Genomic DNA, 25,178 nt, shown 5'->3' on the forward strand with positions numbered 1-25,178 from the left:
CCGAGTATGGGTTACCATACTTGGCCGAATGTCACGTAATTTTCACTTTGGGCCCGAGCAAGTTGTTTGATCTGGGCCGGATCTGGTTTAATTTATGTATTTATTTATTGTCACAGCTTGCTTGTGGCCTAAATTTGGCAAACAGGAGCGGACTGCCCAAGTGCCATCATTTTACACAGTATGTGCGCCGAGCAAAGTGTTGGATCTGGGCTGGATCTGGGCCAGAATTAAAATAAAAGTGTGTGTGACACTTTATAAAGTTAATCAAGTGGGAAGCTGCAGTTTAGGGTCAGCAATATTTTTATCTTATTTGCAAAGATTTAAAATAATTTCAGTTTATTTTATTTTTATTTTTCGGGTTTTATTTGTTTTTACAGCAATATCTGTGTCATCTTAGAGCCAAGTTTATGCATTGGAAATCACAGGTGTAGTCAATTTTGTTTCAGTGATCACAGGTTTTTTTTTTTTTGTTAGTTTTTTTCGAAAACAGAAGCAGCAAAACCATGAGAAAAGACCACAGCAATGGAAAGAGCTTAAATGTTGCACATAATATAAAAAACAACTGGAGCACAATAATAAAAGATGGAAACAATGAAAACCTACCCATGTTTAAACTCAATCTGGATGAAACATGGCAGAACAGTGATGGATTCTGCAGAAGAAGCACCTTTGGAAAAAACACCACAAAACTGAACAAGACCATTATGATGATCGGAGACACAGGTTCAGGAAAAAACACTATTAACAGCATGATCAACTACATTCTGGGAGTGCAATGGAAGACGACTTCCGGTTTGTGCTGATAGATGAAGAAGGGAAACAGAAATCCCAGGCTGAAAGTCAGACATCACAGCATATCAGATCAATCACATGGATGGTTTCCAGGTGCCATATTCTCTGACTATTGTGGACACACCAGGCTTCGGGGATACCAGAGGAATTTCACATGACCAGAAAATCACAAAACAGATTCAGGATTTATTTTCTGGCCATGGAGGGATCGACTGCATTGATGCCTTGTGTTTTGTTTTACAGGCTTCACTTGCTCGTCTGACACACACACACAGAACTCCAGCCCCAAATCAGTGCTGGTCTGACAAAACTGGATGAAATCAAGAGGATAAGAGCTGCTCTGCAGCTGCGCGAGGCTGAAATGGAGGCAAACAAAGATTTTGAATATGAATTAGAAGTGATTGTCCCAAAACAGATCGAAAACAACACAGGCTACTTCACATGTCATGATAAATGCACTAGTGCAAATGACAGTGATAAATATAAGTGCTCTGTCATGAAAAACGGAAAGTGTACGGTCTGTCCAGGAAAATGTGTTTGGAATGTGCACTTTAATCAGAAATACAAATGGATTATGTCACAGAAAAGAGAAAAGGAACCTATCAGGATTTAAAGAAGAGATTTGAGTATGCACATGGACAGATCATGTCAAAAGAAAAGATCTTTAAAGAGCTTGAAAAGGAGCTTGAGGTTGTCCAGGATATTGTGACCTGTCTGACTGAACAATCTCAAAAGTCCTTGGAGCGGCTGCAGGAAATCGCTCTAAAGCCCAATCCTCTGTCCACCCCTGACTACATTGATCTGATGATTGAGTCTGAGACACAAGAATGCAAGCCTGGATTTAAAGATCGCATTCAGTCTTTACTGGACATCAGGAAGAAGGCAGTGATCATCAGTAAGGTTTCTACAGGAGAAGTGCTTCCAGAGGATTGGAAAGAATACAAACCTGAAACAAGAAAAGATGATTCCTTTATCCATTTTCTGACCAGGACCATTGCATTAAAGTATGTTGAAGAAAAAGCTATGCTTAAAAACACTTTCATATGATCCTAGAGTCCTGTTCAGTCAGGTGAAGGGGATGAATAATGTTGGGAAAAAGCATATATGGAACAAATCTGTAATGCATTTAAGTAAAACTTTAACTCTTTATCTACAGTTAATATAACTATAAACTAAAACATTTGGTTTTGTGGTAAGAAGCTCCGCATGCATTTTTATGGTATTTAAAATACTTTCATACTTTAGAAATAATTTAAAAAAATTGTCTTCTTTCTACCCATGATGTATTATGTATTATAACAGCTTATTACGTGAAAAAAAGAGAAAATCATACATCCAAACATGATATATGTTATATTGAATGAATTGAATGTAGCGGATTTCACCCAGCACCACAAATAGACCACACCAGGCTCTTTGGGGAAGCGAGTCTGCAGTTTATTGACAATTAATACACACAGCTTCAGACTCGCTGATTCAGCCGACTCTCTCCAGTCACAGACTGTTCTGATGTTCTACACAATAAAGTTCTGTATTACAATGAACATTGTCTTTCTGTGTCTTACTTATGGAAATTGACATTCACACAAAACAAATTAAATGATAAAATAAACTTACTCAACAGTACATTCATTTACTTCGATATCATGGCCAGTATATCTCAGTTTGTTAGAACGTAGAGTGGTTTATTTTCTTATTTTGTCACATAGTTTATTGACAGAGGACAGACAATTAATACACACCACTTCAGACATGCTGCGATTCAGCTGAAGGATGCTAAAAAAATGCATTAGTACCGTCCTCCTTAACAGAAACTGCAATTCATATACAGAGATTTGTCTATAAGCATACATTCTGACCCTTGTGCACTGTTCATTTGGAAATTAGAGTCTCCAGAGACCTCAGGCAACAAAATGTAATTTTGTAACAAAATAATATATATATATATATATATATATATATATATATATTTTAACAAATGTATTTTTAGTCAGTTTATTAATGTTTTTACTCCACATTTGTGCAGTTTTTGGAGGATTGATGATATTTTTTACATTTATACAAATAATTAAAAAAATATTTTAAAATAGGTTTTTATACAAAAACAGCGTTTTATGTAAAATTCACTTTATAAAAAGACACATTTCTAACTTTCATTAATGGGGATAACATGGATAATTTGACATGGTTTAGTGTAAGATTTTTGCCCATCTTTTGGAAAATGCAGTTTAAAAAAAAAATAAAAATCATCACTTTAACCAGCAGATGGCATTAGAGCTCTACTATTTGCTATTTGACGAACTGAAAGACATATTTTCACAAGTTTTTCCAGTTGGATTCATATCTAAATATTATAAAAAAAGATTTTTTTTGTCAAAGTTTAACATGTTTTGTAGTGAAAAAAAAAACAATTTTTCAATAATGTTTCATGATTAGAATCAAATCTGAACAAGATGTGAAGAGAAATGTTGGAGTCTTTAGAGTTTATCGTTTATTTTACACATCTGTTTTTCATATAATTATACAAATTTAATCCACACTTCAGTTACTAAATAAACAGAACGAAAATTAACAGAAATGAACAATTATATTACATATTGATTAAAAATACATGCAGCAGTAACAAATTCAATAACAAATGAGCAAATAAAGCACTAACAAAGTAAAAATTAGTTTGTAAGAGATGAGACCAATTATTGTTCTATAGGTGTTCAATTTTTCAGTCTTGTTTATTAGTCAGTACACTGTAGGCAGGAGGCATAGTAAACGGCATGACTTTTGCAGATGGTGTGGTTTTCTGATCCTGTACACGGGAACAGAGGTAGCATCTCATCCTCTTCCTGGGGTTTTCTTCTGTGTGTGATGTGGAAGCTTCATTTTCCACCTCAAGAGATCTTTTCACTTTTTTCAGGATACCGAGAGAGGCTGGGGTGCGTGCAAGTTGCTGTCGATTCTCCGTAAGGGGAGCCACCAGACTTGTTCCAAGCTCCTCGAGAAATAGCCTTTTCTTGAAGGCTTTCCCTGAGTTCCATTCTGGACAGACATCAGACCTCAGACCATAGCACGCAAGAATTCAGTGCAGAGACATCAAGCATGATGAAAAACAGCACACAGACACACACACACACACACACACACACGCTTAGTTCATCTGTTGCTGTTTGCTTGCAAAATAAATGACACTTACTTTATGAATACTATTCACATTTCAATAAAAATAGAACCCCCAAAATAAATAAATAAATAATAAATAATAAAAATACCTTATCCAGGTTGTCCACTCCTTCGGATTTGTTATAATCCTCTCCAATTCTCTGGTTGAGCAAAGCAGTGAAGGTGGTTCTCAACCGAAGAGGCAGCGAGCGCTCAGTCCAGAGGTACATGAACGGATTGCAGCAGAGGTGAGTTTTTATTGCAGTCCATGTTACTCTGCAGTATTTCATAGAAAAGCTATCAGAGGAAGCTATCAAAAAGAACATAAATATTAACAAGTTAAACTGCATTGTTTCATTTACCCTCTATGGGTACTTGTAAATGTCTTCTCATGTCTTCGATGATTTTATGATATTTTAGCTTAAATATTGTAGTAAAGAGTAGATCCTTAAGTTAAAGTCATATATAAATAATAACAACAACAACAAAATGTCTCCATTTTTTTGATACAAGGTGGCCGCGGGGCCTTAAACAGTCTTAAATGTAACTTATGTCTGTAGACACCCTGTGATAGCTTTACTATGAGAGGTTTACTATGCCATGTATGTGGGATCCCAGGTGAAAAAAAAAAAGTGCACTTCCTTAACATACTTATAGTGCACTAATTTTGTGCTTAATATACTAAAATGATTCTTTAGTAGTTCTTAAGTTAAGATCATCTAAGTGTACTCAACTGTGCTATTTTTGGAAACCATGAATATGAACTAAAATGCACTTTTAACATCTCTGTATTTTAAAAATGTATTTAGTTACCACTTGTAGTATACTTGAACCCATCTTTCATACACCAGTACACCCAAGTGTACTACAAGTGGTGACTAAATACATTTTTAAATGTATTTGTATGTATGTTGCGATAGTATGTTAAAAATGCATTTTAGTTCATATTCATGGTTTCCAAAAATAGTACAGTTGAGTATACTTGGATGATCTTAAGTTTATCATAATACACTAAAAATTATTCTTTAGTACTACTTAAGTACAAAATTAGTGCGTGAAAATAGAGCACTTTAAGTACATTATGGAAGTGCACTTTTCTCACCTGGGATCAATGGGAGGAATATATCTTAAAGTTCTATTCTTTACTGAAATATTTAAGAAAAATATATATATTGTAAAGTCATCGAATGCATAGAAGGTAAATGAAACTTTGATAGTTCCTCTTCAGGAACTCGAGCTGCGTCCAAGAACGCTAGGGGAACGCCTCCAGCGTGACCGTGCTCTGATACAAATGTAATCTGTCCAAAGGATGGGCGAGACGTCACGGGCGGGTGACGTAATGGCCAGGAGGCATAAAAGCACGTGCGGTGGAACCGGCGTCAGCTTTTGTCATTCAGCAACCGCTACTCTGTGTGTGTCTGTCGATCTGTGTGGTGAGTCTTATTTAGTGTTGTTTGTCACTTGAAATAAGCTCCACAATGTCTAAAGTGCAGAGAAACTAGCACTTGGGCGAGAGCAGATCGCATTACAGGCTGTGTTTTTCACTAACAGTCCGTGTGTGGTCTGCTTGAGAGCAGCTTGTCGCTGCGTATGCTTACTCTCAGAGGGCTCTCTTTGAGGAGGGAGCTTTCACCTGCGTTCCTTGCGTTACACCGGCCCGCTTTCGCCGAGGCGGAGCAGCGGCTGCGTCAAGGGATCGCAGATGGATCAGGTGGAGGGAATGAAGACGGGCGATCCTCATCTTCTTCCTTCCCATCAGATCCAGCGCCCGCTCTCTGGGTTCGAAGCCCCGCCGGGTTCTTCCCCCAGAGAGAGGGCTCGACGCCCGCCTGTCTTTCTCCGAGGAGGTAGACGTGAAGGGCGCCGATGAGCTTTGTAAAATCGCAGTCTTTGCACGAGCATTGTTTGCACAAGCTTATTATGAACGAGGTTGTCATTATAGCAGTGTCCCTGCATAGGAACGGAGTTCGCGCTGTCAGCTCAAGAGAAAAAAAAAGGGCTGATCGTGCTGCTCCCCGCCGTATGATCTCGCGGTTCCGGTCCGCCGCTGCTGAGGCACGGCGGCGAATGAGATCGCGGGGATCGCACATAGATCTGGCGGACGGGTTGGAGACGGGTTCGCCCTCTCTCCACCTGCAATCCCCAGATCTAGCGCTCGCTGGGCTGGAAGCCAGCGGTGCGGTTCTTCCCCTTGAGTGAGAGCTCACTGTTGCAGCGCCGCTGTCGAGGCGACGCGTGCATTATGTCATTCTCGTTCGTTTCATGAATCCTTTTCACATCAGACCGTATTTACTTGTCTGGTTGTTTTTCTCCATTTAATTCTGAGGAATTAAATGATCTATTTCATCTAACTAGGAGAAGTTAGATGTGTATGTGTAAAAGGAGCCTAAGAAAACTTGGGATTTTCTCGAGTGAGAGCACAATGTTTTACTTCTCTTCCTCTGAGGAGGTTGATGTGGTCAGCAGGGGCTGCTGGGCGGAGCAGCCCCAACCGTGTTCCAGCTCCTCATATAGGGAGCGTCACTTCTCTTACTCCCCAGTATGTTGGAGTGGCGCTCCTGGGCCGAGGCCTTCTAGCAGAAGGCGGATCTGCGGACCGTCACTCTCGCTGGATAGTCTTTGGCTAAAACATCCTGCTGCCTATGGCCCAGGACTTCTGACGGCCGGCCCCTCTGGGGAAGAGTGGCATACACGGTGCCCGTCTCTCCTCAGTGCCCTCAGGAGATCGGTCTGCCAACCCTGCCACGTACGGTGTTCCAGGGCGCAGCGATCTCCAGCGAGCACACATCTCAGTTTCTTCCACCGGAAACGAAGCGGAGCTGAGATGCTCGCCACCCCTTCGGGGTCTCTAGAGCAGCTAGTTTGGCTTTCTCCTGCCGGTGTGCCGCTCCAGGATACCGAACTAGCCGCCTGATTATACCAGAGGCCAGTCTCCAGAGACTGGTTCCCTTAGTAGGCACCTGGCGGTGTGGGAGCCCCTGCCAAGCGTGTCTCATTGGGTCCTGCGTTGCAGGCTCTGGTTCTACCAGTCTAGTCTTCCTAGAAGATGACGTGAGTCTGAGGAAAGTCGCTCAATAGGAGACTTCGGCTGAGGTAGTCCTGGTGCCCATGGCCCAGAACTTATGAGGGCAGGCCCTCTGGGGAAAAGCGGCATACACCGCGGTACACGGTGCCCGTCTCTCCTCAGTGCCCTCAGGAGATCGGTCTGCCAACCCTGCCACGTACGGTGTTCCAGGGCACAGCGATCTCCAGCGAGCTCACATCTCAGTTTCTTCCGCCCGGAAACGTAGCGGAGCTGAGATGCTCGCCACCCCTTCAGGGGTCTCTAGAGCAGCTAGTTTGGCCGCCTCCTGCCGGCGAGCCGTTCCAGGACACCGAGCTAGCCGCCCTGGTTATACCAGAGGCCAGTCTTGAGAGACTGGTTCCCTTAGTAGACTATTTGGCAGCGTGAAAACTACTGCCAAATGTGTCTCCATGGGACCTGCATACTGTAGAGAGAGGCTACAGAATCCAGTTTGGTTCTCCTCCGCCTGCTTCAACGGGTGAATCCCACTCTGGTGGGCCCCGAGCAGGTTCTGGTAATGGAACGAGAAGTAGAGTACTCTCTTGAGGAAGGAGGCCATCGAGGTGGTCCCTCCTCTCGAAAGAGATTCCGGTTCTACAGCCGGTACTTCATAGTTCCCAAGAAGGATGGAGGGTTGGCGTCCCATTTTAGATCTGCATCAGTTGAACCACTCAGTCAGCAGACTGAAGTTCAAGATGCTCAAGCAGGTCGTGTCTCAGATCAGGTCCGAGGACGGGTTTGTCACGATCTATCTAAAAGACGCATACTTCCATATCTCCATCCTTCCCACTCACAGGGAGTTCCTGAGGTTTGCTTTCGAGGGCAAAGCTCACCAATATCGGGTTCTTCCCTTCGGCCTAGCACTCACCCCGCACTTTTACAAAGTGTGTGGATGCCGCGTTAGCTCCGTTGCGGCTACAAGGCATCCGCATATCCACTTTGGTTGATTCTCGCTCTATCAGAGCAGATGGCGGCTCAACATCAAGATGTTGTTCTTGCTCGCATTAAAGTGTTGGGGTTAAGACTGAACGCCAAGAAGAGTGTGCTTTCTCCATTACAGAGAACCACTTATCTTGGTGTGGTGTGGGATTCGACCACGATGCAGGCACGTGTGTCCCCTGCTCGGATCGAGTCGATCCTCACGGCAGTCAGGAGAATGAAAGAAGGCCAGTCACTCAATAGTGGTGGCTCAAGACCAAGGGGAAACCCGCTTCACATGATCAAGGTCACGTGGTGGTGCCTACGTGCCTTAGACATGTGGATACATCCTTGGTTCTTGTCTCAGGGCCTGGTGCTGGGAGCTCCGTGTCGCTGCGTACGCTAGCGACGGACGTGTCCCTCACCCTGCCCGCAGTCTGTGGAGTACTCGCCGTCTCATGTGGCACTTCAACTGCCTGGAGATGCTGGCGGTGTTTCACAGAAACACTTTCTCCCAGACCTAAGAGATCGCCGGTGTTGGTGCGATAGCACCGAAAACACTGCGGTGGTCTCTTACATCAACCACCGAGGTGATCTGCTCACGCCCCTGCACAGGCTGGCGACCAGATCCTTGGGTGGTCCCAGGACAAACTCCTCTCGCTGAGAGCAGTTCACATGCCTGGGCATCTCAGTGTGGGAGCAGACATCCTGTCGAGGCAGGGGCTGAGGCCCGGGGAATGGATGCTTCACCCTGAGGGGGTGAAGCACATTTGGAGAGTGTTTGGCCAGGCTCAGGTGGACCTCTCCGCTACTCAGGTAAGTACACAGCGCATGTCCCCTCTGGTACTCTCTAATTTCATCCAGCTCCACTGGGGCTGGATGCCATGGTACAGACGTGGCCGAGGCTTCGTCTGTACGTTTTTCCCCGATCGCTCTGCTCCCGGGAGTTCCGGCGAGAGTGCGCTGACACGAGGTCTGTCTACTTCTGGTAGCACAGTTCTGGCCGGGCCGAGTATGGTTCTCGGACCTGATTTCTCTCCTCGACGGCTCTCCATGGGAGATTCCCGTCAGGAGGGATCTCCTCTCACAAGCGGGGGTCTGTCACCCCCGCCCGGAGCTTTGGAAGTTGTAGGTGTGGCCCCTGAGGGGGCACAGCCCATAGCTTCCGGTCTCCCAACCGAGGTTGTTGAGACCTTCCTCCAATCCAGAGCTCCCTCAGCAAGGAAACCATACGCCTTGAAGTGGAACTTTTCACTTCTTGGTGCGGAGACCGCCAGCTCGACCCAGTCAACTGCCCGATTGGTACAGTTCTGGAGTTCGTGCGGGCCTGTTCCTCCGCAGGGTTAACCCACTCCACCCTGAGGGTTTACGTGGCGGCTATACCGCCTACCGCGCCTCTTCTCGGTGGCCTTTCAGTGGGTAGGCACCCCTAGTTACATGTTTTCTCCACAACACAAGGGACTTGTACACCCTGAAGTGAAGTGTCACTTCATGGTGCAGAGGTTGCCAGCTCGACCCAGCCAACTGCCCATTTGGTACAGTTCTGGAGTTTGTGCGGCCTGTTCCTCTGCAGGGTTAACCCACTCCACCCTGAGGGTTTACGTGGCGGCTATACCGGCCTACCGCGCCTTCTCGGTGGCCTTTCAGTGGGTAGGCACCCCTAGTTACATGTTTTCTCCACAACACAAGGGACTTGTACACCCTGAAGTGAAGTGTCACTTCATGGTGCAGAGGTTGCCAGCTCGACCCAGCCAACTGCCCATTTGGTACAGTTCAGGAGTTTGTGCGGCCTGTTCCTCTGCAGGGTTAACCCACTCCACCCTGAGGGTTTACGTGGCGGCTATACCGCCTACCGCGCCTCTTCTCTGTGACCTTCAGTGGGTAGACACCCCTAGTACATGTTTCCTCCAGAGGCTGAGGCCTCCGGCCAGAGAGTGTTTGCTATGTGGTGGATCAGGATGCTATTCCATAGCCTCGAGTCCTCTGCTCTCCCCTCTTGGGGATCAAGACTCACTCTTCAGAAGTTGGCCTTCGGGACGCAGCCACCTGTGGCCTTTTTTCCCTCGCCCTAGCTGTGCTCCATCCACACTAGGCAGGGATTTGTCAGTCTGGCAGCGTGGGGATCTCGTTCCCCTAGCGTTCTTGGACGCAGCTCGAGTTCCTGAAGAGGAACGTCTTAGGTTACGTATGTAACCCCAGTTCCTCGAGGAACGAGACGCTGCGTCTCGGCCATACTTCCGGCATCCCTGCGAGCGGTTGTTTCATTCCTGAAGCTGACGCCGGTTCCACCGCACGTGCTTTTATGCCTCCTGGCCATTACGTCACCCGCCCGTGACGTCTCGCCCATCCTTTGGACAGATTACATTTGTATCAGAGCGCGGTCATGCTGGAGGAGTTCCCCTAGCGTTCTTGGACGCAGCGTCTCGTTCCCTCGAGGAACTGGGGTTACATACGTAACCTAAGACGTTTCCTCTGTCCAGCAAAGTATTTTTATTATTCTAGTTACACTGCAATTTATAGATATGAAGATTGGGAATATTATTATTATTATTATTATTATTATTATTTACAATATGGGAATAGTTTTTTGGGCTTTATTAACTGATTATATTGGGCTTTATTAAACTTTATGAAACTATAGTTACCTACAAGTTAATCTTTTTAACCATTTACACAGTCTTTAGATTGTGATCTAAAATGATTTGTTATTGTTTGGTTCCCTCTAGTGGACAATATTAGTATTACAGCCTTCATCTCTGAATCCGATTAATATAAATGGCTGATATTTTAAAACTTACTGTTAGTGCCCTGAGCATCTTGGCATGTTTACTCAGAATGTCTTGTCCATGTGTATGAAGTTCTGAGAAATGATGCATTCAAACACTGAAACTTGTCTCCCTTTACAACTTAAAACTGGTCATTTTAAATGTTGCAGTTGAAATTGACATTTTATCATCACTACAAAATTTGTTTTTATCCTTTGCTCTGTAGATCTGTGGTTCTCCTTCACAAACCACCTTTCTAGTGCCACCTTGATGCAAGCAGACAGGTCTGAACAGTACACGGTGGCGTTTCCTGAAGAGGCACTGAGCAGGACTTTGAAGGTCTATCCAGTGCTCAATGGGAGTAAGCTGAAGACAGGGCTTAGGGTGAATCCCATTTCTCTGTCTTACCCCTTCCCCTTAGTTTTGCGCGTTCACGTGAGAGTAAGGGCTATCCCAGTTCTCGTTTTGATCAAGGGGTAGGGCTAAGGGGAAGGGGTAGATACCCCTTAAAACCAAGCATTTTCGCGAGCTTACTTGAAACCAAGGGGTACCCAGAACGCACTGCGCAACAGGCAACAATGGCGGCCAGATCATCAAGTATTAAAGTATTTTCGGCTTAAATAATTTATTTAAAAATTACGATAGTCTTGTTTTGTGCTCTAGACAGTCCTGTACATATATATTTGCAACATGATCTCACAGAATTCCGTGTAATGTTCACGGACTTAATTAACCTCTGAATCTGTGATGGCATCACGGAATCGCCGAAAATTCTGTGATGGGCTCACAGAAGTGATACCAATAAGTCAGTGACAGGCATCAGCTGTGCTCCACGCACGGAAACCCTTAGCATCAATATGCCGACGCGATACTGGGAAATTTATCGTCATCATTATTGTTCAGAACTGGGTAGGTTTAGGGTGGGGTCAGGTACTCCAGTGAAAGTATAACTGCATCGGAGTCACTCTTTTTACGTGGTCCGATGCAGCGCTGGTGTTGAACCAGTGAATCCGTGCATGGACCACAGCTGATGCCTTCTGTGAGCACATCACGGAATTTTCGGCGATTCCGTGATGCCTCCACAGATTCGGAGGTTAATTAAGTCCGTGAACATTACACGGAATTCTGTGAGATCAGGTTGATATTTGCAACCATGTTCTTAACTGAAACGTTTAAAAAAAATCGCTAGTTTGCGATGCTAACGTTACATTGCTGATTTGCACAACAGTCCCGCAGACTAGCCTTGAATGGACTCCATGCATGTCTACAGTTTTAACAAGTTTGTAAAATGATCCATAGTTTGTGATCAACACTTGTCGGCTCTGGTGACGTAGCAGCCAGCTAGCGATGGTGTAGGATGACGTAACCGTAACCAAGTGGTGTCTCATTTCATAGGGGTATGTTTTCACCCCTAGCGCATACCACTCGGTTTCGAGGGACAAGGGCTAGGGGTAAGACGAAGGGGTAGGGGAAGGGGTACGACAGAGAAATGGAATTCACCCTTAGTCTCATCTACTGCAAGGAGGAGTTCGTGGTTCTGTGGACCTACTCCAGCTGTTTATGGAGAACAATCTTGAAGAAGTCTTTTCAGAGACTGTCACTCCCCTAAAGATCCTCATCACCACAGCAGAAGCTGAGAGGTGCTTCTCAACCTTGAAAAGGATTAAGACTTTTCTGAGAAATAGCATGACCCAGGAGAGGCTGAATGCATTGGCCATGCTGTCAATGGAGAAGAGACTGGCGACTGAGATGACTGATTTCAACCAGAAGGTCATTGCGAAGTTTGCAAGCCAGAAAGAAAGGAGAGCAAAATTTATTTTCAAATAGTGCAACTGGCCAGTGATTAGGCAACTTTACAATGTGTGTGTGTATTTTATGATTACCTTTATTACTTAATTACTGATAATAAACCCACATTGAAATCAAATTCACTGATTCATGGTACGTTTATTGCATTATTTAACAGTTGACTTTAACATTAACATTTTCAATATTTTATCTAGCAGTAATGATACATAATCACCTAATAAATGGCCATTTACAGTCCTGTATTACTAACGGTTTATTTTTCAGTTTGTTTGCCTCCCAATTTTTTAGCACCAGCCGCCACTGCATCACAAACAAATAAATAATAGTCGTTCCCTAATACTTTGTGATGTAAATGTAATAACCTATTAAAACATTTATTTCATATTATTAAAATTTACAATGGAAAGTGTAGTAACCATGTTTTTTGGCATTTAATACTCATAAATTGATTATTGATCATTAAAACATTGATCACCATTTGTATAAGCACAGTTTTACTACAAATACCATGCTTAAAGTATGGTTAATGTAGCAAAACCATGGTTAATTTGTGGTTACCATCAGGGGTTAAATTGGCATTTGTAAAAGGGGGGGGGCTCTATGATGTCCGGCATATCTAAAAATACAACTGCATTGATTAATGTTATGAGATTGTTTAAATATTTTTTTGAATATACAAACAAGAAATGATGGTGGAAATTACACTTTTAAACTAAACGAAAACGCCAGTAGGCATTAAACATTAATGAGAGAGTCACTGGCTACGTTTACATGCAACCAAATAATCTGTTTGTAATCGGATTGATGGCTCAATCGGAATGAAAAACCTTCATGTAAACACCTTAATCGATCGGATTGAGCTCGATCGGATTGAAGGGGGTGGTTTATTGCTTTTCTAATATGATTGAGTGTGCATGTAAACACTCGATCGGATTGAACCCCGAAACCAAAAGACTGTGCTTGTGCAATGACGCAGAAATAGCGTAATGACGTATGAGGCACGTAATGAGCGGTTCATCCTTTTTGAATAAAGTGTTGTATAAATGTGTGTCTTGTCATTATAAAACTCTCCTTTCACTCGGCAGTGAACTCGTCCCACCAGTTCTTGTTTCGGATTCTCATCCACAGGCAACCCGTTTTGTGCGCAGGGAGGGGCATTTTTACTGCATGATAAATATGAGCAGCACGGCACAGAGGTTTATATGTAGGCTATATTTATCCAGAAATGGATAAATATAAATTCTGCTGTTCAAAACAAATAAAGAAACAGTGTATGAGAGTGGTTTATTTTCTGATCACTTTATTTAGCGTTCATGTAAACACTACATTCAGATTCATCAATCGGAATGAATTCAGTCCGATTGAACCAAAAATTGTGCATGTAAACGTAGCCATTGAGTTGTTCATTCAAGCGATTCTTTCGAACTGCTGATTTATCAGATGTTTATGCATGGGCTAATGAAACTTTGACTCAACTGATCGGTGGTTGCTGTGAGATGTGCTGTGGTTCCGCCTACAATTATTGTACTTGCTTACTGAAGTGTTAATTGAACTATTAAACAGTCATAAAGGTGAAAACGTTGTTTGAGGTTGCCTAACTCTGTATCTTAAATATAAAAACTTTTCATTTTGAATTTTTACCTCAGCATGGTGTCTTTCTTTGTGTTGCGCGTTTTGATTTCTCCTGGAGAGGCTGCGTGAGCCTTTATACCCTACATGCATTATATACTATTCACCACTTAGTCTAAATTTAATAAAATCAGAATAATACTTGCGTTTTGGTGATAGCCTAGTTATTTTTGGTTATTGATGTTTTAATCAGGTTACTTGTCTGGCGTTAATGAAGCATTAATGTCGAGTCCTGGAGTCTAAGTGCCGGGGCTCAGCCCCGAATGGCCCTGGCCCAATTAAAAATTTTTATATCGACTATGCATTCCGTTAGTTTTGCAAATTGATAAGTTTCATTGGGTTGCGAAGAAATATAGAGCTGAATATCATCAGCATAACAGTGAAAGCTAACGCCATGTTTCCTGATGATATCTCCCAAGGGTAACATGTAAAGCGTGAAAAGTAAGGGGCCTAGTACTGAGCCTTGAGGTACTCCATACTGCACTTGTGATTGGTATGATAGCTCTTCATTTACTGCCACGAATTGATGGCAGTCAGATAAGTACGATTTGAACCATGCCAGTGCACTTCTTCTAATGCCAACATAATTTTCTAGTCTATTTAAAAGAATGTTGTGGTCGTTAGTGTCAAACGCGGCGCTAAGATCCAGTAGCACTAATAGAGAGATACAACCACGTTGAGATGATAAGAGCAGGTTGTTTGTAACTCTAATGAGAGCAGTCTCGGTACTATGATATGGGCTAAAACCTGACTGGAAATCCTCACATATAGCATATTTCTCTAAGAAGGAACATAGTTGTGATTATACTACCTTTTCTAATATCTTTGACAGAAAAGGAAGATTTGAGATTGGTCTGTAATTACATAATTCTTTGGGGTCAAGTTGTGGTTTTTTAATGAGAGGCTTAATAACAGCCAGTTTGAAGGTTTTTGGGACATATCCTAATGACAATGATGAATTAATAATAGCCAAAAGAGGATCTATTACTTCTGGAAGCACCTCTTTTAGGAGCTTAGATGTAACAGGGTCTAACATACAGGTTGTTGGTTTAGATGATTTAACAAGTTTATACAATTCTTCATTTCCAGTAGAAGAGAATGAGTGGAATTGTTCCTCAGGGGATCTATAGCGTACTATCTGATGCGATACTGTGGCTGACAGTGTCACAGACTCGTGGTTTTAGCGAACTGAAATTAAGAACTTGGAGAACGAAATAATCATAAACACACTTTCCATTTATTGACGTTAAGACGAGACAAAAACAAGGGAAAACTGAGGAATTATAAATGGAAGAGAACAAAAGAGCAAACAACATAATCCAAATCAGGTGGGGACAATGAACGATAATTAACTAACAAGAACAGGAACTAAACCAAATAAGGAAAAACGGGAACTCAGACGGGCCGACACGTGACCAGTGATGGGAATAACGGCGTTATAAATAAACGGCGTTACTAACGGCGTTATTTTTTGAGTAACGAGTAATCAAACGGTTTCCCCCGTTACAACGCCGTTACCGTTACTGACAATAAAATGTGGCGTTAATATATTATTAGAATTAAATTTTTCAGTTCATCTGAATGGATGCGCAGTGTAGCTGTATTTGACGTACCATAAACAATGTGAAGGCGCACGACTCACCGTCGCTTTCTCTCACATACACGCACGCAAAGAAAGATACAGAGCAAGAGAGTCTTTCATAACATGCAGAATTGACGCACTGCATGTAAACGATATTCTTTGTTGTATTTTCCTGTCAAAATAACGGAGTTCCTTTGGAATTCTTCAGCTTTTAAGAACTGCCGGTTTCTCTGGTAGTGGGCGGAGCTAATGCGCAAACGACAATCTCATTGGCTGGCGCTCACCTATTATCATCCCTGTTTTGATTTCAGCAAATCAATTTGAGCGAACGCAGACAATGCGATTAATATTCATGAACTCAGCAGCTCATTGATCCTTAGTGCGTTTTATATTGATGGCAAATATGCATTCATACTTGGTTATTCTAATTACTAAAGTTCTATCATCATATAATATTAAATTATCATAATATTATATTATAATGCTTGACTGACTGATACTAAGTGTCAGTAGATAAATAGTGTAGATTAATGTACAATGTTTTATAATAATAATTTATTCTTTTTAGTGCCCATTTCATTAATTTAACATATTTAATATTGGGGTCATCCAAAGTTATTTGACACTTGAACATTTTGTAAAAAGTAACGCAATAGTTATTTTCCCTGGTAAATAGTTACTTTTATAATGATGTAACTCAGTTACTAACTCAGTTACTATTTGTGAGAAGTAACTAGTAACTATAACTAATTACTTTTTTAAAGTAATGTGCCCAACACTGCACGTGACAGACAGCTGCATGGTTACAATTTTATCTCTAATAGTTTCGATCTTGGAAGTAAAGTAGTTCATAAAGCCATTACTACTATATGCTGCTGGGTAATGTCTGCACCTACTGATGTTATATTTTTTGTTAATTTAGCCACTGTATTGAATAAATACTTGGGGTTGTGTTTGTTTTGAATATGAATTGACTACAAAAACATGAGCCATTTTAGTCCTTGAGATTACTTTGTGGGAAATAAGTTATCTAATGTATAAGTACAAATTAATGTTTGTAATTATTTTGTAGCAGTCCAATTGACTGCCTAAAATAATTCAGTGATTCAATAACTCACTCAAAAAACATAAAAGACATTAATTTGCCACCACCTACTTGTCACCATTCACTGGGAGCAGGTAGTGAGGAGATGATGAGACACAGGATATAACTCAAAGTAACAGTCTTTAATGAATGACCAAAAGGGAATACACACGGAACATGGAATGACGTAAGGACAATAGACGTCACTGAACACTGGACACAGGAAACACTGGGCTGAAGGAACAAGGAACTAATGGAGGTAATTATTTAAACACAGGAGGAAGTAATGGAACTAAATGGGAACAGGAACAGGAAAATCAAATATGGGCATAAAACACGGGAGAAACTGGGTCACAGGGAACACATTGGGAGAAAAATACAACAACACAGGAACACAGGACTGACACTACTAGCATAAAGATGTAATTATTAGAAATGGTCACTTAATGTATGAGTGAATTAATCTTTTTAATAAACAAGTTCAAAAGAAGTCAGTGGGAAAACGCTTAAGATGGCTTTGTGGAGGGAGACGTGATATAAAAACACATCTAGTAGCCCATTCAGATTATTAAAATTATAAATGTGTGTGTACAGGCAAGCGGATGGACCCAGAATACGAATGTAACATGCTGAATTTAAGCGCTTTCCTCCCATAGAAAACTTTTATTATGAATAAACGCTTAACGTAAGACTTTGCGTGTGTTGTGTTCATATTCTGGTCACATTTGCTTGCCTGTACATAGTGTAGGCTCTATATATAGCCTATATACTTTTTCATGTTCATTCTTTTCACGTCTTCTTCCATAAGCCACGTTCTACTCCAAGAAAATGCTTAACGTGCAACTCAGCGCGTTGCGTTCATATTCTGATGTATATTCTGCTTGTCTGTAAATGGTATACGCTTTATTAATAAGGTGTGTATTGAACTTGGTCCTCCAAACTGTTTTAAGCCAAGTTAATTTGTTTTAGAACGTCCCGTTTATCATTAGACCACTATCCCGTGACCAATGTGTTTATAAAGTCATTAAGTCAGTTTTGACTTGTCATAATATCGACTTTGAAAGTCATAATTTTGACTTTTATCTCGTAATTTCGACTTTTAAAGTCATAGTTTCGACTTTATCTCGTTATTACGACTTAAGTATGTCATCATTTTGACTTTTGAAAGCATTAATTTTTTCTTACCTGGTGGGAATGGGCTTCCATATCAATGAGCCAATGCTGTCAAAATGTTGCCGGAGCATAGTTGGATGTAGTCTGTATTGAAGAATGGGCATTAACCTTCAACCAATGTTTGAAATGCAGGACCGAGTGCTCTCTACTTAACATCATTCGGTGGCTGGTCTGTCAACAGTTCTCGACGTGGCAAAAGAGTTAGTTTGAAATGTGTGTGTTTTATAATGCCTCTATAAGGAGTATTTTTTATGGTGTTCCAGATTCTTAAATCTAAAATATTCTAACTAAATTTTTTTTTTAGTTAGTAAGGAGATGTTTTGTTAAACCAGTGTTCCATTACACCAGGGCAAAGAAAGAAGAACTGTTAGGCCCGGTTTCACAGACAGGGCTTAGACTAAGCCAGGATCAGGCCATAGTTCAATTAGGGCATTTAAAGGTCCCATGACATGCTGCTTTTTGGATGCTTTTATATAGGTCTAAGTGGTCCTTAGTACTGTATCTGAAGTCTCTTTCCCGAGCTTTCCTTAGGACGTACCATTCTGTGTCTGTAGCTTTAAATGCTAATGAGGAGGAGAGAGGCGGGGCAAGGTGGAGGGTGGGTGTGTGGCCTTAACCAGCTTTTCAAAATCGAAACAGTGCGGGTGTTTTTATATCACTGTATTTCTGAAGGAAACTGAAAATGACATCCCAAATTTTCTGAAAACAGTCATTTCATTTTGCATGCAATGTCTGATAAAGCAGCGTTTGTGAGCGGAGCTCTGCTTTGTGTACAGCGTTACCGCGGAAACCACTATCTCCGCACTCTAAAAGCGCCTCCCGCTGGCAGAGAATGAATTTGCATATAAGCCACCACAAATAGAATCCACAATTTTCTATCTGAGTTAGTACTGGCTGCAGATAAAGTCGTAATTGTTGGTGATTTTAATATCCATGTTGATAATGAAAAATATTCATTGGGATTATCATTTATAGACATTCTAAACTCTATTGGGGTTAGACAACAAGTATCAGGACCTACTCATTGTTGAAATCATACTCTAGACTTAATATTGTCACATGAAATTGATTTTAATGGTGTTGAAATTCTGCAGCAAAGCAATGACATTTCAGATCATTATCTACTTTCATGTATATTCCATATACCTAAAGCTGTAAATTCAACTTCGTGTTACAAATATGGTAGAACCATCACCTCTACCACAAGAGATTGCTTTGTAAATAATATTCCTGATTTATCTTAATTCCTCAGCATATCCAATAGCTCAGAACAACCTGGTGATGTAACAGAAACTATGGATTTAACACTGACGAAAATTTTTAACACACAAAATTTGACCTAAACACTGCAGGTATTAAGAAATAATGCTACGAAGATAAATAATGAAATATTTGTATTCAGAAGCAAAATAACATTTCACCAAACATTTCTTTCACTTCTACCAGAAATACTATTAACTTCACTTTCTTGCTCAGAGCCTTCAGTATTTCCATCACAATGTTGTGAGTTTTGAAATTCAAAAGATCGCGACAGGGAAGCAACTTTAGTTATAAGAGGTTGTTTAGTTTAGTTTGATTATTTAAGTTTGACAGAAACAACCTTCTCTGACAGAGTTGCTTCTCTGTCTTGATGTTTCTATTTTACTGTTTCTATTTCTTGACATACTAATTCGTCACTTCATTTTAAGTTTGGTATAATCTTTTTTTATTTTAAATGATGAAAATCATTTTCTACACTGTAAAAAACACCACGGTGAAATGCAAGGCAGCACAGAGTGCTAAACATTTACTGTTAATGGAATAACATTCCTGAATTATCATTGTGAAACATTCTGTGTAAAATATAAATCTCCTGCAGTTAACCATTAGCTAGCAACAGCACACATGCTTGAGCTAATGTAACTACCACTGCATCAGCAACTACACTACTGCCTTTAAATAAAGCAACATGCAGCATAACATCAGTGTTTCTTGGTCTTCTCCTGGACTGAAGCGCAGGCTCTACTCTTCAGCACAATGGTGACCCACACAACACAAACAACAGAAACCCTTTAAATCCCAACAGAACATTAAACACTAACAGATCTTTCTAGATCTCAGCATCTTCACTTATTACAAACCAGTCTGACTTAATTTCTTTCCAATAAAACTTCTTATTAAGAATTAACAGAGGTTTAGATGTTAATGTTTTATTGACAATAATAAAGTTAAAATCACTGTTGTGGAGATAAGTATTTTCTTTAGTGGGGCTCTTGATCCATGACTTTTTGGCTTTAGCTTTTCTCTGGTTATTTATTACAAACATCCGTGGCATCCATTTAATAGCCTAATTTGATTTAAAACTATAATTTACACTCAATACGTTATTGCGTACTGTTTCATAATGTACTACAATACTGAGGGGCAGATAATTGCAACTATTTGCAATAAGTAGTATAAATAGCAGAAAATCTTGCTATTTTAACATAGTATATATAGAATGTATAGCTATTTGCACTTAGTGTAAATAGCATCTAATTGCCATTTACACTTAGTGCAAATAGCCCCTGCCGGTGTAACGGAGCCAACGAGACGTGAGACGTGCGGATCCATTTGCAGGCTTTTATTAGACAGGGTCATGTGGTCATAAACAACAGCAAACAGGTATGGCATGGGCAAGACACAGAGTAATCCTAGGACAAGCGTGGGTCGACGATCGGCGAACAATATCCACCAGTAAGGCAGAGAGATAATCCAGGTACAAGAGCAATAGTTCAGGCGAGGCATAAACAGAGTCCGAACGGTGAGACAGGGGTAAATACAGGAAACAGACAGGACAGGAGCCCACCAGACCAGAGCAGAAGGAACTGTAAACCAAGGCTGGGACTGGGACCTAGGAAACACTGAGACACACGAAACAGACAGAGAAATTTGGGCCCAAGAGTCAAGGCAGGGAACACAAAAAGGATGACAGTTCATAATCAGGCTCATTGACAGATAGTCCAACATCAACTGCATTGTCTGGAGTAGAACTGGCAGATAGCTAAAAATCAGGGGCATTGACAGAAGCTGAAGCAGACACACTGTAAGACCATATAGTAAATCTTTCATAAAGGAATTGGGTTGTAATTACTCAAAAGACATACAAACGTTCATTCGCCTCTAATTATTTGAGTAATTAGTCCAAAAATGTCATTTTAAGTTTACAGCACTCAAATGCTTTCATTTGTTTTTGGCAGTGTACTCAAATAATTTTAGTACAACCCCGTCTGACGTCACGCACGTGCTTACTTGCTCCGCCCTCAACTAGCTGCTGCAACTTTTGAAAAAACACCATGTTGTTGTTGCGCTGACTCGCCTCGGATTTTTTAAAATAAGTTTGCAACACTCGCTCGTATTTTATAAAAATAACGTAGGAGGGGATATTTTTCGATCAGGAATTTGCTGTGGTGTTGCCCGTGAGGACCTTTGTGGGGAAACACGGCATGCGGTTTTCTGAACCTGCCAGTGATGAGCTTCTCTTCATCGTGCTGCCCGCGCAACTGGTGAGTTAACGTAAGTTCCTTGCTTTATTTGTTTAAATGTGTTTAGTGTCTTAGCAGTTAATGTATTTTATGCATTTGCAAATTATTTGAGTCATTTTATCCCGCCTCATTAAAGGTCAAAAATCGATTGAATTGATCAAGCAACTGTATTTAGATTTTATATATATATATATATATATATATATATATATGTAAGTCTGTCTTTTTGCATCGAGTGTGCACACATTAAAAACGTTTTTGGGTAACAAGTTGTAATGACCTCAAATTGGCGGTTTTGATTCGTATATTTAATTGGCTCGCATTGCTGGACATAAAGTAAAATGATTTTCATAGAGGTTTCCCAATAATTTGATTTACTTTGTTCCACGCAGAGGCGGACAAAGTACACAACTTCCTTACTTGAGTGAAAGTACAGATACCACTGGTCAAATACTACTCCACTACAAGTGAAAGTTGTAAAGACAAATTTTACTTAAGTAAAAGTTCGAAGTACATGTTTTAAAAGTACTTAAGTATCAAAAGTAAAAAGTAAATGCATTGTTTTATTGTCGCATTGTTGTATACTTACAATACCTTATGCCACTAATGCAACCTACTGAATACACTGATTAGCTTGTGTTATCTTTGGAATTAAGAGCTTTTATGTTACCAAACCTATAGAAATGGAACAACTGAATGAAGATAATCATCTTTATTTTTGTATTTAACACCAGGAGTGTTAACTACATCGAACTCATTTTAATACTTTTTTAAAAGTTACAAAGTTCTTTTTCAAAGAGATATTGAAGTCTATGATATGGTTCATTTTAGGCAAACAAAGCAAACATTGAAAAGAAAACAAACCTTTAGTCTCTTCAGAAAACTGGATCATACTCTCTCAGTAGGCCACGGGTGTGAAGGTTGCACCAAATAACCATCTTTTTGAATTTTGCCATCAACTGATCAGTGTTCATAAAATACTCAGAAATCAGTGAACTTCACAACATGTGGCTAGGGTTGGGTATTGTTTGAATTTTATCCATTCCGATTCTGATTCTGCTTATTGATTTCAATTCTTATTGATTCCCAGTTTAGATTCCAAAGTTTTCATTTAACGTACTTTTTGATCATTTGTTTGCACAGAAAAAGAAAAAAAGCATTTATGTGCAGTGTTTTGACAATAAAATAATGTTCAGATTCGTATACTTCCCTGACCAGTTTTAGCAGCAATTTACCAGTAGGCCAAAGTTTATATATATATATATATATATATATATATATATATATATTAGAAAAGTGAGGGCAGCAATTTTTGACAGATATATTAGCCTACCATTTGTATTGCCATAGTTTAACCCTTTAACGCGTACGATCACACTGGTGTGATCAGTCTTGGCTGGTCCCAGGAGCGTACGATCACACCGGTGTGATTAGAACGTTCAGTACGTCACGTCATCAACTGCTGAACTCAAATCTGCTTTCTGGCGCGGAGCCAGATCAGACGCGCGAGCGCTTGTTATCACTTATTCAGTGTTTTCAACCATATAATGCTTATTTTAGATTTCAGACATTTAAATACACATAAGTACTAGCAAAACCATACATTTATAGTTTGTAAAATACACGCTGATGTCTATGGAAGAAGCAATAATGATCCTTACAAATATAATCTGACGACATGTTTTATTGATATCATATACAGATTGTGTAACTTTAAAGTTTACTCTGCTCTTCTCCCTGTTTACTGGAGACTTACTTTAACGTGTTTCGGGAGGCGAGGATGAATTTACGTGTTGTAAATCCCACAGCTCGGATTCAGCGCGAACAAACATGGCGGCGCCCATCACCCGGTATAGATCAACTAACACGATCATCATAAAAGTGTTTAAACAACCAAATACATTTACTTGCACATATTTCAGAATCGGAATATCAGATATTTCATAATATAGTGAGTATGTTTGTGAATATTAATAATAAAAAAAGAAAAAACGAAATAAACGCAATCCATGTGTCATACAGCGCTATTACGGCTGCGGTGTGTCACATGACAAGCATGACGCGTCGCCATGGAAACAGTAAGGCTATAAGTTCTAAAATAACGGTCGCCTAAAAAAACTCACGCCTGGGGCTCAGCTAGAATATTTTAAACTCACGTGTGAAAGGGTTAACTACAAAAATCAAACTATAGTTAATATAATGAAACTATGGTAAATTTGTGGTTACTGAAGTTTTACTACAAATAGCATATGGTTACTATAGTGAGATAATAGTAAATTTGTGGATACTGTGATTTTACTGCAAATACCATAGTTATGGTTACTATAGTAAAAACATGGTTAATTTTCCAAAGGGCTTTAAAGAGTTAACACATGCCCTTTTAGAGCACTTTTAGCTGTGCAGTAGCGTGGACGTTTACATTAGTTTAGCGGGGAAGATCCCGAGGTTGCCAGATTTGCGCAAAAAAAAAAAAAAATCAGCCAAATGTCCATTCAAAGCAACTTCAGGCTTAGAAATACTGTAACACTTGGCAACACAGGAAGGTACTGGCAGATCGCAGGCCGGATTTTCGCAGAAAAAAAGGGTTCAGTGAATCTGAAAATGCACACACTGTAAAAACTGCTAAATATAACGACTTTCTACTTGGGGACCCTGATATAAATGTAGTTGAGTAAAAAGTACGATATTTGTCTTTCAAATGTAGTGAAGTTAAAGTCGCAAGTTTCCAGAAAAAATAATACTCGAGTAAAGTACAGATACTCAAAAAGTGTACTTAAGTACAATACTCAAGTAAATTTACTTCGTTACTGTCCACCTCTGGTTCCACGAGTTGTACATTTTTGTAAGGACAGGTATTTATAAATGTATTCAAGTTGTTGGCTCAAGCCATACCAGTAAAGCTTGTGTTATTTACCGAAGGCATTTGTGTTGCAAAATGTAACATTTTAAAGAGCAAATTATACAGTATATATATGTTTGTATTATGGGATTAAATTAAGCACCATATTTCACATAATGCCTAGCAAGTTAGATAACTGATTTGTTTCATGTGCTTTAAATAGAATTTTCCTGGTGTTTTGGCAAATATTACAACCTGACTAACTTCTCAATCTGTTTCTTTTCAGGATAAAAGTGAAGCAGCTGGAAGTTTAGTTTGGTATATTGATGTCCAATTATTCATTTTAATACGCATTCATTGTATAGAGATACTGGAACCTACAGATTGGTTAGATCCTGGATTGCTGGCCTGCTTTAAAATGGAGTCGCAGGTAAAAATATTTTTCTTAGCACACTTGAAAATGTTTTATATTTAAAGGGATAGTTCACCCAAAAATGAACATTCTGTCATTAATTACTCTGCCTCATGTCGTTCCAAACCCGTAAGACCTTCGTTCATCTTCAGAACACAAATTAAGATATTTTTGATGACATAACCCTGCATAGACAGCAGTGTAACTGAAATGTTCCCAGGCACAGAAATGTAGTAAGGACATTGGTAAAATACTCCATGCTGACGTAGAACACGCATGCTCAGAGCCTTGTTTACAAGCAGAGGAATGCACACGCATACGTCGTGGTACTCTCTATAATGGTGGAGGATGGTGACTTGGAGGAGAAGTCAAGAATAAAGTCGTTATTTTTGTTTTCTTTGCACACAAAAAGTATTCTCGTAGCTTAGTAAAAGTATTCTCGTCACATGGACTAT

At 40.5% G+C, this 25,178-nt stretch overlaps 1 protein-coding gene across 1 annotated transcript in view; it reads left to right on the plus strand.

The window, feature by feature from the left end:
• Positions 1 to 21,610, plus strand: part of LOC131539439 (uncharacterized) — a 32,578-nt gene extending 10,968 nt beyond the window's left edge. Inside the window, exons 4-5 of the mRNA XM_058774056.1 lie at positions 16,892 to 17,055; positions 21,386 to 21,610. The gene's annotated coding sequence lies outside the window, so the exon portion shown is untranslated. The remainder of the gene's footprint in view (positions 1 to 16,891; positions 17,056 to 21,385) is intronic.
• Positions 21,611 to 25,178: the final 3,568 nt, after the last annotated feature.

This window comes from Onychostoma macrolepis, chromosome 04, assembly GCF_012432095.1.
Source record: "Onychostoma macrolepis isolate SWU-2019 chromosome 04, ASM1243209v1, whole genome shotgun sequence".
Lineage (NCBI taxonomy): Eukaryota > Metazoa > Chordata > Actinopteri > Cypriniformes > Cyprinidae > Onychostoma > Onychostoma macrolepis.